Source organism: Pseudophryne corroboree, chromosome 6, assembly GCF_028390025.1.
Source record: "Pseudophryne corroboree isolate aPseCor3 chromosome 6, aPseCor3.hap2, whole genome shotgun sequence".
In the NCBI taxonomy this organism is placed as follows: Eukaryota; Metazoa; Chordata; class Amphibia; order Anura; family Myobatrachidae; genus Pseudophryne; species Pseudophryne corroboree.
In genome coordinates this window covers 377,387,172-377,404,777 of record NC_086449.1, presented here as the reverse complement: position 1 = coordinate 377,404,777, position 17,606 = coordinate 377,387,172, and the positions used below count along the sequence as shown (strand labels likewise).

The 17,606-nt window shown below is 42.9% G+C and overlaps 1 long non-coding RNA gene across 3 annotated transcripts in view; it reads left to right on the top strand.

Moving 5' to 3' along the window:
• Positions 1-17,606, top strand: part of LOC134932380 (uncharacterized) — a 206,224-nt gene that overhangs the window by 83,312 nt on the left and 105,306 nt on the right. The window contains exons 3-4 of one of the 3 annotated variants that reach the window (XR_010179337.1): positions 9,270-9,387; positions 9,642-11,830. The exons of the other annotated variants lie outside the window; for them this stretch is intronic. This is a non-coding gene — a long non-coding RNA (uncharacterized LOC134932380). Of the gene's footprint in view, positions 1-9,269; positions 9,388-9,641; positions 11,831-17,606 lie in introns of those variants that run through there. 3 annotated transcript variants of the gene reach the window in all.

Genomic DNA, 17,606 nt, shown 5'->3' with positions numbered 1-17,606 from the left:
TGGATTAATGGCAAACGTAGCTCCAGTAGTAGTACAAGTAAAAGAAGGTAGGATAGCTCCAAAAATCCCACAGTATCCTCTGAAGCCAGAGGTGGAGTTAGGAGTTTTTCCCGTAATAGAGCGCTTGCTACAACAGGGCATTCTAGTAAGAACGTCCAGCACAGCAAATAGTCCCATCTTCCCTGTTAAAAAGAGTGGGGGGAGGGGTTACAGGCTAGTGCAGGATCTAAGGGGGATTAACAAAATAGTCGAGAGTCAGTTCCCCGTAGTGCCTAATCCAGCTGTCATCCTAATGCAAATTCCTCCCACTGCCAAATTTTTCACTGTTATTGACCTCTGCTCCGCTTTCTTTTCGGTACCTCTGCACCCTGACAGTCAATATTTGTTTGCATTCACATACAGAGGAGTCCAATATACGTGGACTCGATTACCCCAAGGTTTCATAGACAGTCCAAGTATATTTTCTCAGGCTTTGCATGATTGTTTACAGTCTTTTCAACCAGAGAGTGGGTCAGTATTAATACAGTATGTGGATGATTTACTGCTGTGTTCAGATTCACTGGAAGCTTCCCTGAAGGATACGAAACAGCTCCTGTTTCATCTTTCAGACACAGGTCACAAGGTTTCCAAAGACAAGTTGCAATTATGCCAGACTAAGGTAAAATATTTGGGACACTGTCTAACACAAGGACTGAGACACCTGACCGCTGATAGAATCCAAGCCATTAGAGACATGACACTGCCACAAACCCAGCAACAGATCAGGACGTTTTTAGGAATGTGTGGGTATTGCCGTAATTGGATCCCAGGGTTTTCCATATTGGCGCTACCTTTGCAGGAAATGGTCTCTTCAAACAAACCTGATCGGATTTCGCATACAGACGAATCCGAAACAGCATTTGAGAGACTCAAGCAATGCCTAACGCAGGCACCAGCACTAGGTATGCCAGACTATGGGAAACCCTTTGAGCTATACGGAACAGAAAGTGCTGGGTGCGCAGCAGGGGTACTAACACAAAAACACGGTGATGCCAGCAGGCCAGTTGCATACTACAGCGCTCAGCTAGACACGGTAGCGCGGTCCCTCCCCACATGCTTGCGTAGCGTTGCGGCGATAGCATTGCTAGTGACGAAAAGCGAAGATGTCGTGCTAGGCCACAACCTCACAATCCATACACCGCATGCGGTATCGGCCTTATTGAATTCTGCCCAAACCAGACATGTCTCATCAGCAAGGTTTACGAGATGGGAATTGGCATTAATGGCCCCCGTAAACATCACCATAAGGAGATGCAGTGCATTAAACCCTGCAACATTTCTCCCAGGTGTGCCTGGACAGGCACAAAGGGTGGGAGGTGAGAGTGATGGGGAAGGAGGATTTAATGCAAAGGAAGATACACATGATTGTATGGAATATTTGACCCAAAATTTTACCGCAAGGCCTGACATCAGTGACAATCCACTAGAAGATGCAGAACTCACGTTCTACACGGACGGTAGTTGTCACAGACAGTCAGACTCGGGAGACTTGTGTACTGGATACGCAGTCGTAGATGACCAAGACACCATAGAAGCGGAACCGCTAGGCCCACCTCACTCAGCCCAGGTTGCTGAACTGGTCGCCCTAACCAGAGCATGTGAATTGGCTAAGGGTAAGTCTGCCAATATCTACACCGATTCTAGATACGCGTTCGGGGTAGTCCATGATTTCGGAGCGCTATGGCGTCTCAGAAATTTCATGACGGCAGCTGGTACACCGATAGCGCATGCAGCTCACATAAAAAGGCTTCTAACAGCGATACAGGAACCCGACAGAGTGGCTGTTATCAAATGTAAAGCACATACATATAGTCAAGACCCAGTATCCCTTGGTAACAGCCGAGCAGACGAAGCCGCAAAGCTTGCAGCTGCTACCCCCATACAGACAGACGCCACACAGTTGATGGTATTTAATACCATCAACACACAGAAGTTGTGTGAGATGCAGAATTTGTGTTCCACTCAGGAGAGAGCAGTCTGGAAAGCAAAGGGATATGGCCAGGAGTCCTCAGGGCTCTGGACGGATGGACATGGTAAACCAGTGGCCCCCAGGGCATACCTTCCATGTCTGGCTGAAGCAGCTCACGGGCTGACTCATCTAGGCAAGGAGGGGATGTGCAAATTGGTAAGAGCATACTGGTGCGCCCCAGGATTCTCCTCTCATGCGAGTAAAAGAGCAATGTCATGCCTTACCTGTCTGAGAAAGAATATTGGAAAGGCAATACCTACAGAACCCTCCCATATCCCACCTGCCGGCGGCCCTTTCCAAGTAATACAAATTGACTTCATCCAATTACCCTCATGTAGAAATTTGAAGTATGTACTTGTTTGTATAGATGTTTTCTCGAATTGGGTCGAAGCTTTTCCAGCAGCTACAAATACCGCTATGTTTACAGCTAAGAAAATTGTGCAGGAATTTGTATGTAGATATGGTATCCCTAGAATCATTGAAAGTGATAGGGGTACCCATTTTACAGGTGATGTCTTTCAAGGAATGTGTAAGTTGATGGGTATTGATAGCAAGCTGCACACTCCGTACCGTCCACAGGCGAGTGCGAAGGTCGAAAGAGTGAACAGCACCATTAAAAATAAATTGAGTAAAGTAATGGCAGAGACAGGATTGACGTGGCCAGAAGCTTTACCCATTGTTTTGTATAGCATCAGAACCACTCCCAGGTCCCCTCTTAATCTGTCCCCTTTTGAAATCTTGTTTGGTCGACAACCGCATGTCATGATTAACCCTCAGGATGATTTGAAATGTAACAATGAAGTAACTGTAAAGTACTTGATTAACATGAGTAAGCAGTTGAAGAATCAAAATGATAATCTGAAGTTGGTGATTCCTGATTTACCAGATAGTAATTGTCATGACATTGAACCTGGGGATTATGTAATGATACGAAATTTTCTACGCTCAGGTTGTCTTATTGATAGATGGGAAGGACCATACCAGGTCTTATTGACTAGCACCACAGCATTGAAGGTTGCTGAGAGAGAGACTTGGGTCCATTCATCCCACTGCAAGAAGGTTGCTGATCCAGAGAAGTCCCGTGATAAGGAACAGACGGTAGAGGTTGTATCACTAGAGTGTCTGTTCCAGGAGGACTGAGGCGGCACCTGAGCCTTGAAGACCGAAAGCAGCTGTCGACTCCCCTCTCCCTTTTATTGTTTTCTCCACTTCCCATCCCCTCTCCCTTAAAATTTCTTTTTCCCCCTTCTCATTCTTCTCTATTTCCTCCTCAAAGATGGACTTGCCCCAAGAGACTGTAATCCGGATTTTGATGTTAACCATGATGTTGACCAGAGCAGTCTGTTCCGGCGAGAGTACCATAGAGGTCGAGAGAGGTTCTGGAATGGGTTCCGATTATGATGATGGAGGCGTAGTTTTCCAAGATCAACCAAACCAACAAGCAAAGGCGAGTATCAGAAAACGATCCGATAGAAGAAATTGTGATGGATTGTTAGCTGAGGAAAATTGTATCTGTAGGCTATGTGATAATCTGGTTGAAGATGGATGCATAAAGAAATGCCAATCTAGTTTTAATATCCATATGGACCGGCATCCATTGAGTGACTATCACTCTCTAGTGGGTAGCGTGTTAAACCAAACAGATTGTTGGGTATGCTCTCAAGTACCTCAGGGTCACAGTAAATCAGGGCTAGTACCATTTCCTTTAACGTTAGGGGAGGTACTTGAGCTAAGTGGTGGGAGACCGGTGGACCGGAGGTTTAACATCTCCAGCCCTCCTAGTTTGAAGCTCCACCAATACCATGTGGATAGGTCCCTCATATGTTTTAACATCTCCAATCCCAGAAAACCGGGAAATTGGGAAGTGTCATGGAGCAACCTTACCATGACCTTTTCACACAGAGCAGATAGAATGCCTACAGATACAGAGCTCGTACGCCACATAGCCAGTAGAGGAAAATCTTTCCGGTATCGATATACCTTAGGAAATAGGATTACTAAAGTTGGAGAGGTATCACCAGGATACTGTGCACATATCGTACAAACCGATACGTGCATTAGGCAGATGGAAGAATTAGGGTCAGGAGATTTCACCTGGAAGGTTTGTAACATGGTCATGTCCTTCTCCGTCCCATATGTTCTCCCCGATGATGCATATTTCATATGCGGGAGAAAGGCGTACAAGTGGCTTGCCCCAAACTCTGAAGGATTGTGTTATATTGGAAAAGTATTGCCTGAAGTGATGACTGTTACACATGACAAAATGAAGGACATACACCGTGGTGCCCAAGCTCCTTATACTCACACTCATTACGAACACCGAGTTAAAAGACAACTGTCAGAAAGGTTAGAGCATCCGGCCTCTGATCTTATCCATGAATCCACCGGGATTCAGGTTCTGGTAGCGTTAGATTTCACTCGTACCGCTCGAGGAGTGATGAATTATAAATACATTTCCGCACTCGCCAATTTGTTAGATAATATCACTGAACTGTATGATGACACGTTTAGATACACTGGAAGGGAACTCCAAGCTTATAAAACAGAACTAGTTCAGCATAGGATGGTTCTTAATTACCTTACAGCAGTAACAGGCGGATATTGTGTTACATTGGCAACACAGTACGGCATAAAGTGTTGCACGTACATCACAAATAGTACCGAGGATCCGGTAGAGGTCATAGACCAAAAGATGGATGATATTCTGCAATTAAAGTGGGAATTTCGTCGGAAACACAATCTCACCCTTGCTGCTGTAGGTAATGAGCTGACTGGTTGGGTGTCATGGTTGAACCCGCGAAATTGGTTCTCCGGTTTGGGAGAGTGGGCTCAAGGAGTCATAATGGATGTTGGAAAGTTTCTCCTGTGTATCTTAGGTGTTGTTATATCTATTGGATTGATATTTAGATGCGGGCAGGCTTTGATGAGGTGCAAACAAAGTACAAAAGTGATGAGCTTGAGGAGTGAGGAAACTGTAATTAACCTGGATTTGATTTATGACCCAATGATAGAAACCAGAATGTGATGATGTAATGAGTATACGGTCCGTCTTTCACCCATTTCTATGTTTTCCTCCGAGGTACAAAGACCCACGTAGACGAAGGATTTGATGAGCCAAGGGGCCGACAACGGAAAGATGGAAAGAAGAAGAGCAGACGACCTGTTATACAAGATTTTGATGGACAATGCCATGGGTACCCCAGTTTCCCTAGGAACTTTAAAATCACGCTAGCCCAACATTTTTTTTTGTAAATCCATGGACGTTGTTTGCTTTACTCACGATTTATGAGCAAAAGCACAAAGAAGAAGACTCCAATCAACCGACACCAATCAAGACCTCAATCGACAGATGTACATTTCCCTGACATAGAATATCATTGCATTTTCCATAAGTGTTCTTTATCTTCATCTCTACAACCCTCAGGTAATGACACACATAGTCGATAGGGAATACAGGCACAGATATCAGCAACCACATACCTCCCCCATTCATGTATCATCAACTAAAATGTGCATCCCCATTTTGTTACAACTACAGCCGAAATGAGCTCGGTAAAGTTTGACAGCCCATCCACAGACCTGTACCACAGGATAAGAAGGAATTCAAATGTATACTTCGCAATACCTCGAAGCTTGATCTACCACACGTACGGCACGATGATACATGACCCTCCAAACATGGACTCATACACACATGCTCCTGCTTTCTCACTAGGTCATACCCTCTTCACACCTTCTCCTCTCTCCTCCCCTACCCAACCATGGAAATCAATTAACCCCTGACTTACATTTTTCTCCTTAAATGTTTTGTGGCAGTTATTATTGACTGCCAAAGGGTGGACTGTCAAAGTCAGAAAAATGTCTCAATGCACGTTGCCATATTTGCACCGCACACTGGTCCGTGCTGCGCATGCGTACGCTCTCCCGTGGAAGCGCATACCCGCAATAGCGTGCACTCGCACGCGCAGTATGCGCATTTACGGTAGAGTTTATGTGATCGTAGCGTGCGACTCATTAGTTACAAATGTTCACAATTAATGTAGTTTATAGATCATGATCCCTTTGATAGTTTCTGTAAGTTTGGTTAAAGTATAATGTCCCAGAGCTGAGGAATCCCTCTTTGCATCGTACGAAGGGTTTAACAGGAATCATACTGCAGTGTTTGGTACCCATCGGAAGAGTATTTAATTAGCAATATTCCGGTGTTGGTTTGGAGCGTATTAATCGCTCGTGCGAATAGTTATGGACATAAGAAGTTTATGTCCATTTCTATGATTTGCACATACTCAGGTATGCGGCGGGAAACCCAGTTTCCCACCCACCTGAGCTGTTGGAAATCGTCACAGCCCACCTGTATGAATCACCCTATGACCTTTTGTTATGATGCAGGGCCGAATTCCTTCGGCCAATGGACAATGGGATTGTAGGACCAGGAGATTGCATTGTGTGTGGAGCATAAATAGGCAGGCCGACCACATCCAGCTCTCACTCTCTCATCAACGGTTATCTGCTGATAATCGGGAGCTGGATATCGAGGCGCAGGCGATCATACCCTTTGTGCGTAAGTTCTCTCCGTAATCATTGTCTTTCTGTGAGCCAATTTCTCTCTCTCTATTCTCTCTTTTCTCTAATATCTCCCCTAGACTAAACTTTATAGTATTGTATTGTATTGTGTTAGACCAGGATAGCATTGTAGTTTATCCCTTAGTTAGGTGTTTGGTTAGGAAGTCTTTGTTATATTGTAGTGTATCATTTGTACTGTGTTACTCTTTTACAAGTATACTAGATATAATACAGATTATAGGCTTTGGAACCCTAAACCAGTATCAGTGTATTTACTATAGTATTAAGTGTTCACTTGAGCGTCGGTGACGCTCAAACAGCTTTGTAGATAGTCAGGTTCCACAAGGTTGCACTTACACCCTGTACTCACATTAAGGTATTCAGTGTATTTCATCGGTATAAGGTTTAATATAAAGGTATTGTGCTGTGAGCGCCTGCACCGCTGGTGACCTCCTCGTGGTCTCGAGCGTACGCTACGCTACAGCGAATCATTCCCCTAGACATAACCAATAACGTGTCCTGTGATCACTGGGCCGTGAGCGAACGTGACGCTTGAGCGTCTCGCCTACGGCTGAGCGATCGCTACGCAGATAGCGTACCATTACGGTACTTCTTAAGTAAACAGCGTACAGTGTTCTTAGCTTCATAAGGGTTGTTTATACGACAAAGGAATTTAGCATTGTCAGCTTTTATATGAGAGATAGCTAGAGAATGTATTAAATATAAATGAGAACTAAGTGATTTCCATTTTGGTAATTTTTTGTGCAGCTACGCTATTAAAAGAGAATTACGTAATCTCTATTCCAAACACTGTGTGTATGTCATGCCACCTTTATGCCTAGCAATCACTTAGTGTGATTGTCTATGTGTGTATAACTACATACCTGCAATACATAGTGCTGTATATATATATACAAACCTTCCCTGTTTATTAATTTACATTAAGGGATATTGTTCTCTGGTAGCCACAATTAGTGTTATAGGTGTACATACATTCAAGTACGGTCAGTGATCCTGACGGGCTGTTTATATGCCTTGTTTAAACATAATTTGATACCGCAGGGTATGAGAAACAACCACTGCTGATTCATGCTGTATATTAAATGCTCACGTACACAGGCAATATTTAAATAAATGGTTTATACCTACCTTGCACACTTACAAGACATTTTTGCATATTATTAGAAGTGTGGTAAACACATATATAGTGCTGCTGTGAGACACTGATTAGATACAATCTAATTCAGTGTAATTTAACCATCAATTACTGTGGATCTACAAGATATAGGAAACATCAATTCATCCTTTCTACATGTTAATTACTAACAAGATCCATAAATAATTAATGTTGCTGTGATTCACAGGGCAGATATAATCTAATATTGTGTAATAAGGGAGCCAATTATCCAGTATTGATATTACAAACAGGATATTTATTCACGTACTTGCTCATGATTTGACAAATTCTGTCTTCATCAGACACATCTCTAACTAGCTCTCTTTGTCATACTGTGCTCTGGACTCAATGCATGAGTCATATATTTAGAAACAGTGTTTCATTTATTCTAAAATATAATACTAATACCGCTTTCACATCGCTAACCCGGTAAAGAACCGGCTTTTGAACACGCTTCCGACCCGGGTCTGAACACGCTATACCCCTTTCACATCGCAGTATGGAGCCGTGTTATTACCGGGTTATTCCCGGGTTGGTGCCTTTCACACTGAACCCGGTTCACCCTTTGAAAACATTTGTGATGTCATTATAAATGGACTTTTCTGTCTCCTATTGATCAGGTTTGAAAGGTATTACAAGGAGGGGCTGGGGAGTGCTCAGTAGTGCAGCAATCATGGCCGACACAACACATGTCTCTATAGACTTTGTGATAGTCTCAGCTGTACTGCTCTTGGATTCAGCCTGTGAGAGGATATTTGAGCTTCTCACATTCTGTAGCTTGTTCAGCAGCTATGTTATGAGGAGGAGGAGGCTGCAGTATTTGAGAGACACCGCCATTCGTCGCCGGCAATACCTGCGCAGGAGATCGTTTATATCTGCTTCTGTGACCACCATACTCAACCTTAACCTCACTACTCAACGAAAATTGTGGTCTAGAGAACGGCAGCATGGGCAAGTTTTTATGCAAAGTGTGCTGAACTTTCAGGATGTTCAGAGGAAGTGTCACTTCAGAATGTCACGTCACACATTCCACTATCTTTTGGATTTAATGTCCCCAGCACTTTCTAGACAGACCACAAACTTCAGGTCACCAATAGAGCCAAGCAGGAGGCTAGCTATAGCATTGTGGTGGTATGCCACTCCAGGTGAATATCGCACAATTGCTTGCCTGTTTGGTGTGGGGTTATCTACCGTTTGCACCATTGTACATGAGGTGACCAGAGCATTGGTGGACAACCTATACCACAGATTTATTTCTCTTCCGCATGGCCAGCGTTTGGATAAAACAATATTGGGATTTGTGGAGTCTGGATATCCGCAGTGTGCAGGTGCAATTGATGGTACCCACATCCCTATAATCGCACCTCATGATAATCCTGCCATCTACTACAACAGAAAGGGATGACATTCGATTGTTTTGCAAGCTGTGGTGGATCATAAGTATTGGTAATGTTCTTATCATTGTGTTTTCTTAATGCCAATTGTTTATAATTTACAACTTAATATATATTTTTATATTAGTTTCACAGACGTATTCATCGGTTGGCCGGGACAGTCACATGACGCTTGAGTGCTTGCAAACTCTGATCTGTACCGGGTAGCAGAGGACAAGCAAGGGGGCTACCTTTTTCCAAGAGAGGTGATTTTGTTTAATAATTTTAATACTTTTGAAAACATGCCCAAGAAAAGATGTGTTAAAATGACGCAATGTTCATGAATCAAGCAGGTAATAGATGAATGCAATTTAATTTACATTGGGACCAATTAGTTGGCGTTACCTTCAAACATGCTTCCTATGTGCCCACCAGCCTGCCCATCACGGAGGAGTCTGCTCATATTTGTATTCCAATTTCTTGGTGCTAACGTACATTTTTTTATCTATATTCCTACTAGAAATCAAAATTTGTGGATGGAGTGGAGATCCCGGTACACATAATTGGTGATGCCGCCTACCCGTTACGACGATGGCTCATGAAGGGGTTCACCCAACATGACCAGCTGAGCTCCAATCAAATTACTTATACGCACACCCTGAGGTCAGCAAGAATGGTGGTCGAAAATGCCTTTGGACGATTAAAAGGACGTTGGCGCTGTCTTATGAAGCGCAATGATGTAGACATTAATATCATGCCTAACATTGTTGCAGCATGTTGTATTCTGCATAACCTATGTGAGTTTCAGAGGGAGGAATTCCTACCAGAGTGGACAGTGCAGGCCTCTGCTGCGTACCCTGCACTTGATTGTGAGGCCTATCTGGGCGACCATTCTGGAAGTGCAGAACAGATGAGGTCTGCTATAATGGCCAACCTTCCCTCATTACTCCGTTAATTTTTTTCAGTTTGTATATTCAGTAAATTGTTGTTGCTACAAAAAATAAACCTGTTTAGTTGACGTTCTGCTACTGTGTCGATAACAAATGTACAACATCAATATCCAATTTGAAATGGATGTATCATGCATTTTGTTTGTAAGTAAAAATAGGACAAGTCCAAAGATTAACAAAAGATCAGAGACCTTAGAATTTTAATTTGTATAAAACTTTGGTAAATAAAGTAGTGAAATCTTTACAGTTATAAAAGTCCAACCAGTAATAGTGTAGGAAAAACACTCCTATGATTTTAAAACCAACTTTTTTTAAAAACAATAACCATTTAAGATAAATTACGATAAACAGGAGATTCTGTAGTTGTCTCCGTTTCAGAAGGTGATTGGGTGTGTTGAGGTTGTGTATGTCGAGGATGGGTATAGTGAGTTGGAGTTAGTGGAGGTGGGGTTTGTTGGGGTTGGTTATGTCGAGGATGGGTATGGTGTGGCGTTGGTTGAGGTGGGGTATGATCATAGTAGGGGGGTACAGGGTAATATTGGGTATACGGTTGAGGGTAATTTGGTGGCACTGTGTGCAGCCCTTCAATGCATTGGAACATTCGGTCAAATATGGACATTTGAAATTCCTGCATTTCTCTCTGACGTTCTCTTGCATCCCTATTATAGGTTTCCTGCATAGAGATCAGCTGCGTCATAAATGTGTTGTTCATGTCTTGCTCTGCCTGCAAAAATCGCTCGAGACGTGCATCTTCTCGATCAGCCATGGCAGCGTCCATCTGCTCTAATTTCTCCACCAGGACAGTGGTCATAATTCTTGCAGCTTGCTCCGTTTTGTGTGGGCGGCGCCTCCTTGGCGGAACAGTATATACTGCAGACACAAATCAAATAATATGTTATTGGAATTTGCAAAGAGCTTATATAAAATAACAGTGTTGTTCGCAAACGTGTTTGTGGCCTCCTTCCACCTACACACTGCATATACTCTGCAACATTTATAATTTTTAATTGTATGCATTTATTGTTAAGATTTAATGACGTTAATGTTTAGAGTTGTTAGTTTGTGTTTAGTTTACGTTAATTGTTAATGTTAGTTATTATGCTTTTAGGATTGTTGTACTTACTGTTTCCACGCAAAGGCTGCGTTTGTGCAATTGGGGCCATTTGACTTGGCCCAGCCTCTGTGTCTTCTGGCGCATCAGTGGTTTCAGTCCTGCTGGTCTCCTGTACAACTGGGTCAGGCATAGTGGTTGGCATCGGTTGCGTATCATCCAGTACGAGTAGTGGAGATGGTGGTGGTGGTGATCGGGTGTCTGTGTCCTGTACGCTGCAGGTGGAAGCAGCACAGGCCTGTCTTGTTTCTGCTGCTGCTATGCTGGAGGATAAGCTAACCGGTGTTGCAAGTGCTGTGTGGCCAAATATGGTGGCACACTGCTCATAATATTGCCACTCCATACGGGCAGCACCACTTCTGTTTCTGTTGTGGTCGTGGACCTTATGGAAATTCCTTTTAAGGGCCTTTAGTTTATTGATTACCTGCTGGGAGGTACAGTGGAATCCAGAGGCTGCAAGCATCTTCGTTATGTTTTTGTACGTGATTGCATCCTTAACAGTCCCTGTCATTTGGTGGGTGATTTCCGACTCCCCTCTTATCCGTAACAGCTCCCTAACCTCATCCTCACTCCAGTTTGCCATATTCTCCAAGCACTGTAGCAATGTAGCACTGTGAATGTAGTATAAATAAAAACACACTGTTTAAAGCGTGCTGCCTGTTTATTTCCGGGTTCAGACAGGTGACATCATGCAGGGAGACAACCTATCACCTCCTTTTTAAGATTACCGGGTTGAATATAGCGGGTCTGAGGCTTTCACACTGCCAAATGAACCGGTTCTGAACCGTGTAGGATCCTTCTTTTTACACGGGTTGAAATACCGGGTTGTTTGACACGGTAAATTCATAATGGCGCTTTCACACTGCACCTCAAACCGGGTTGACACGGCTCAAACTCGGCAATATACCGGGTTATTTTTGCGATGTGAAAGGGGTATAAGTATCATCTCGCTAGATTTGCTGCTACTCATTGCAGTAGCTTGTGATTTAAAAAGCAAGATAACATATCTCCCTCTGTGGCATATGATACAAGCTCCAATAATATCGAAAATATAGATCTCGATTAAATCTAGCACTGTTACAGTGCATTATAAATATACATACGTTCATGTACATTTAGAGCAATTCCTAAGGAAATACATAAAGGACACGACACATTAGCATTCTTTTTAAATCTTTATTCACATTTGTTGTATTTCTGTCCCATCTAAAATCCCCCCCCCCCCCCCCCCTTGTTTTTTTTGGATTTTATATTTCACTCTATTATTAATAAAGGACATTTCTTAGTCCCATGAATAACAATAATCTTCAGTATTAATTTAGGTAATGGGCATTTGAGCCTTTATTTGATACTACAGTGTGGATATACATCTTTGAGAATAAATATATTGAAATTTGTTAAGTTGGGTTGAGTGCACCTTAAATTGTACCTGGTTTCTCCTTCCTTTCCCCTCTCTATGGGTATTTGATTCTATATCCCTGTTTAAACCAGTTGGTAGCACCTTGTGAGCCTTAATCCCTGTCTCACATATACATATATGAGACCCCAAAATAAGGGTGGAATTGATATTATGGAAGGCACCCCAACAGTATAAATTAAATTAAATTATTTTACCTTGGTGCGGGTTACTCTCCTGATTTGGTGGGAGCTTTATGCTTGACCAATATCGGAAATATTTTTGATTTGTAGAATCTGCTTAATAGCAACCACTAAGTTAGGGCCATCAACCTGAGTAGTGGATTCCTCGTCAGAAGCAGCTGTGTCAGTCCAACTAATTGAGGAACCAACTAGGTACAATGCAATCTTAGACCTGGTATTAACAAACAATCAGGATTTGGTATCGGGTATTATAGTAGGGGAACCCATAGGAAACAGCGACCATAATATGGTCACATTCAATATCAGTTTCTACAAACAGCCCTATACTGGCTCAACTAGGACTTTAAATTTTAGCAAAGCAAATTTTGAAATGATGAGGGTATTTTTCAGGGATATTGAATGGGAAGGTTTGTTTTTAGGAAAAAATACTACGGAGAAATGGGAGGTACTAAAATTCCTGCTAGCTAAAAATACACTCAAATATATTCCTATGAGTAGCAAAAAAGGGAATAAAAATCATAAACCGATGTGGCTTAACAAAAAGATTAAGGAACTTATGGGCAAGAAAAGGCGAGCATTTAAAAAATACAAATCTGACGGGGAAGCAGAGTCATTTCAGCACTATAAGGAATGTAACAAAAATTGCAAAAAGGAAATAAGAGCGGCTAAAGTAGAAACTGAAAAACTAGTAGCAAAGGAAAGCAAAGCAAATCCCAAAAAATTCTTTAAATACATCAATAGCAAGAGATTAAAAAAGGAGAGTATAGGCCCTTTGAAGGACACGTTGGGAGTCTTAAGCAAAAATGATAATGACATAGCGGACACACTAAATGAGTTTTTTTCAACAGTATTCACTAGAGAGGACCCAATTCAGGGACTGACACACAATCTCAATAAGGACAATATCACACTGATAGGTACTTATTTAAGCGAGGAAGTAGTCTGTCACCGATTAAAACATTTAAAGATTAATAAATCACCAGGGCCCGATGGTATTCATCCAAGGGTTCTAATGGAGCTTCACTCTGAACTGGCAAAACCGCTATCTCTGATCTTTGAGGATTCAGTTATATCAGGTATGGTTCCCAAAGACTGGCGTATAGCGGAAGTAGTGCCTATATTCAAAAAGGGAAGTAAAGCTGAACCAGGTAATTATAGACCAGTTAGTCTTACATCTATAGTGGGGAAAGTATTGGAAGGTATTCTAAGAGATAGTATTCAGAAGTTCCTTGAAACCAATAAGGTCATTAAAAGGAATCAACATGGGTTTATGAAGGACAGATCCTGTCAAACCAACTTACTTGGCTTTTATGAAACAGTAAGCGCAAACCTAGATCAGGGTAAAGACGTGGATGTAATCTTTTTAGACTTTGCCAAAGCGTTTGATACTGTACCACACATGAGACTTATATACAAGCTACAAGAATCAGGGCTAGGAAGCACAATATGCACTTGGGTCAAAAACTGGTTAGATAATAGGAAGCAGCGCGTTGTGGTTAATGGATATTTTTCAACTTGGACTGAAGTGCTAAGTGGTGTGCCGCAAGGCTCAGTATTAGGACCGCTATTGTTCAATATTTTCATTAACGACCTAACAGAAGGTCTAGAGAGCATGGTGTCAATTTTTGCAGATGATACCAAATTGTGTAAGGCTATAAATACAGAGGAGGATGCCAAGTCTCTTCAGAACGACTTAGTTAAATTAGAAGCATCGGCAGCCAAATGGAGAATGCGCTTCAACACAGACAAGTGTAAGGTAATGCACTGTGGTAACAAGAACAAAAATTACACCTACCTACTAAATGGGGTAAAACTAGGGGCTTCTGTACTGGAAAAGGACTTAGGTGTCCTCATAGATAGCAAGCTAAGCAGTAGTACCCAAAGTAGGACTGCAGCAAAGAAGGCTAATAAGATATTAGCATGCATAAAACGGGGTATTGATGCTAGGGACGAGAGTATTATACTCCCATTATATAAATCACTAGTGAGGCCACACCTTGAATACTGTGTACAGTTCTGGGCACCGTACTACAAAAAGGATATCCTGGAGCTTGAAAAGGTACAAAGGAGGGCAACCAAACTAATTAAGGGCATGGAGACGATGGAATACAAGGAAAGGCTTGAAAGACTAGGCATGTTTACATTGGAAAAGCGGAGACTAAGAGGGGATATGATCAACATCTACAAATATATAAGGGGACAATACACAGAGCTTGCGCGGGACCTGTTTTTGGTTAGATCAACACAGAGGACTCGTGGACACTCGCTCAGGTTAGAGGAGAGGAGATTCCGCACAATACGGCGTAAAGGCTTTTTCACGGTAAGGACAATACGTGTTTGGAATTCCCTGCCCGGGGGAGTTGTAATGGCGGAATCTGTCAACACCTTTAAGAATGGGTTAGATAAATTCCTATTGGATAAGGATATCCAGGGGTATGGTGCATAGTCATGCATTATAGTTACTATTTAGTCAAATCATCATGCAGAGGACACCACAAATAGGTTGAACTCGATGGACAATTGTCTTTTTTCAACCTCAGATACTATGTTACTATGTTACTATGTAGTGTCTGACGGGACAGAATACTCCCCATCCTCATCAGAAGAATCTTCTGAGAGATTAGTGGATTGTGAGGAGGAAGTAGCCCGCTTAGATGACCCCGTAACGTGAGAGTGACTTGGGGCAGTTTTATGTCTAACCAAGGAGTGACTCCATTGCTGCTACTGGGTAGACAAATTTTCCGCCCAAGGCAGATTTACAATATGGGACAATATGTGGCTGTAATTGCGCAGGAGTTCCCATAGGGGGCATAAGGCGTGTCACAAACATATTGAGCATAATTGAGAATGCCGCCCAAGGTGGCTCCTGATTGATTACAGGAGCCGCGGACTGACTGGGAGATGTATGGCACATAGTACACAGACCATCATACAAAATTTCCCCCTCAGGCAAATCTTTGGGGCATGCACTACAGGATGCAGGAGCGTCCTCGGATTTCCCACCCTTTGTGTTAGACATTATTAGTGAATGCGACCGCAGAGCGTATTAGTACGATACAGACAGAGTACAATACCTGCGAATAAATTCCCTAGTATATGACTGCGTACACAGTACACAAACACCAGCGAATAAGTCCAGTATTATGCGACTGAGCCCGCAGTACACGACACCAGCGAATAAATCCGGTATTAGGTGACTGAGAACACATTAGAGTACACTTTAATCGGTAAATACTGTGAAGCACTATATATGGACCCTGACACACCTAGTCCCTTAGGGTACAGAATACAGTGATAGATATAGCTGGGATACACTGAAAGTGAAATTCACACAGCAGATACAGGTACACACAGTCACAGTGACAATGCAGATAATTATTTTAGAAAGACAATAAAACTGCACTGGACTAGTATATGTATATTATATATAACAATGCACGGTCTGAGACCGGATGTATATATCAGAATACTCGTACAATATATTCTGGCACAGGTACACTTGTTCTTAACTAACGCCATCTTAATATCGACATGTAGACTACTTAAGTGCTTGTAAAACCACAGCGCTGATGTACAGGCAGGTTTACAAAGGAGACCTTGCCATGCAGTCCCAGAGACCAGTCGCATCTTTTTCAGAAAATGGTGCCCAGTGTCTCTGTCAGGGAGTGAGGGAGAGTATGAGGCAGCTCCAGGGTGGGAACACCAGCAGTGGATGGAGGCCTGGACTGGGGGAGAGGCTACAGGTCAAGCACCGGTTCCCCTATGCTGGACTTCACCACCTGGTACTATGGAGTCTTATTAAAATGGATATTAGTATATCTAACCTGTAATCCTGTGCCCTGGTGGATATAGTGAGGTCCCTGCTCGATTACAGTGTCCACGCCAGTGTCGCAGTCCGTCTCCCTAGACTGTGACAGGAACGAGATTTAGTGATGGGTCCCACCTGGGGGACCCTCTTACCTCCTCCCCGTAGCAACCACGCAAACCAGGAGAGCGTCTGCAACCGTGTGCCTAGAGCCGGAGTGTCTCCGCTGCAAGTACCCAGGAACAGGCCGCGGGAGTATGCGACGCCACTTGGGAGGTGATGGAGCTGCAGTGCTGAAGTGTCACCATGACATACAGCGCTGACAGCCCAGTTTTAAAGAAATTTTCTGTCAGAAAAAGCTTTTTCAGGGCTGCCCAGTGCAGCCCTCCTGTTAGTGACTGCTTCTAAAGGCACCAACTCAAAACTGAGCTCACAGTGCCTGGAGACAGGGTTATAAAGGAGGTCCCACAATGCATCCTGGGACAGCCTAAAGCTTTAGCCTGTTGGTGCCTCTCTGGATCAAGATCCACTCTACACCTGATGTTTCCCTGTGGAAACCAATGTACCCTGCTGCAGAAATATATTTTCTTCCCCCCTTGGGGATCAACCCAGTGCGCCATTCTTTATCCCCCCAAAAAACTTTCCTTTTGTGTTGCCAAGACACTACAGTTCTGTTTTGGAATTGTGGTCAGGTATCAGGTATTGTGATTCAGTTATCAGCATGGAAAACACCTGTTTCGTGGCCTATTTCATCCCCCTGGGCCCAGTATTCAGTACTGGGTCATTAAAATTTCTGTACAGAACACAAGAAAGAAGGACCCTTCGTTGGCGCACTCGTTAAGAAAAACCATACAGGAATTAAAACTTTTAATCAAATCCATATAAAATCGTATTATGTTGAAAGAAGCTATTTAGTAAATCCTTTGTCCACTATAACATATAAAATTAGAGCATGATAGCCAATTATGCAGTGGGATACCGATAAACCCTAGATTAGGGAATTGGACGACAGCGCCCTCA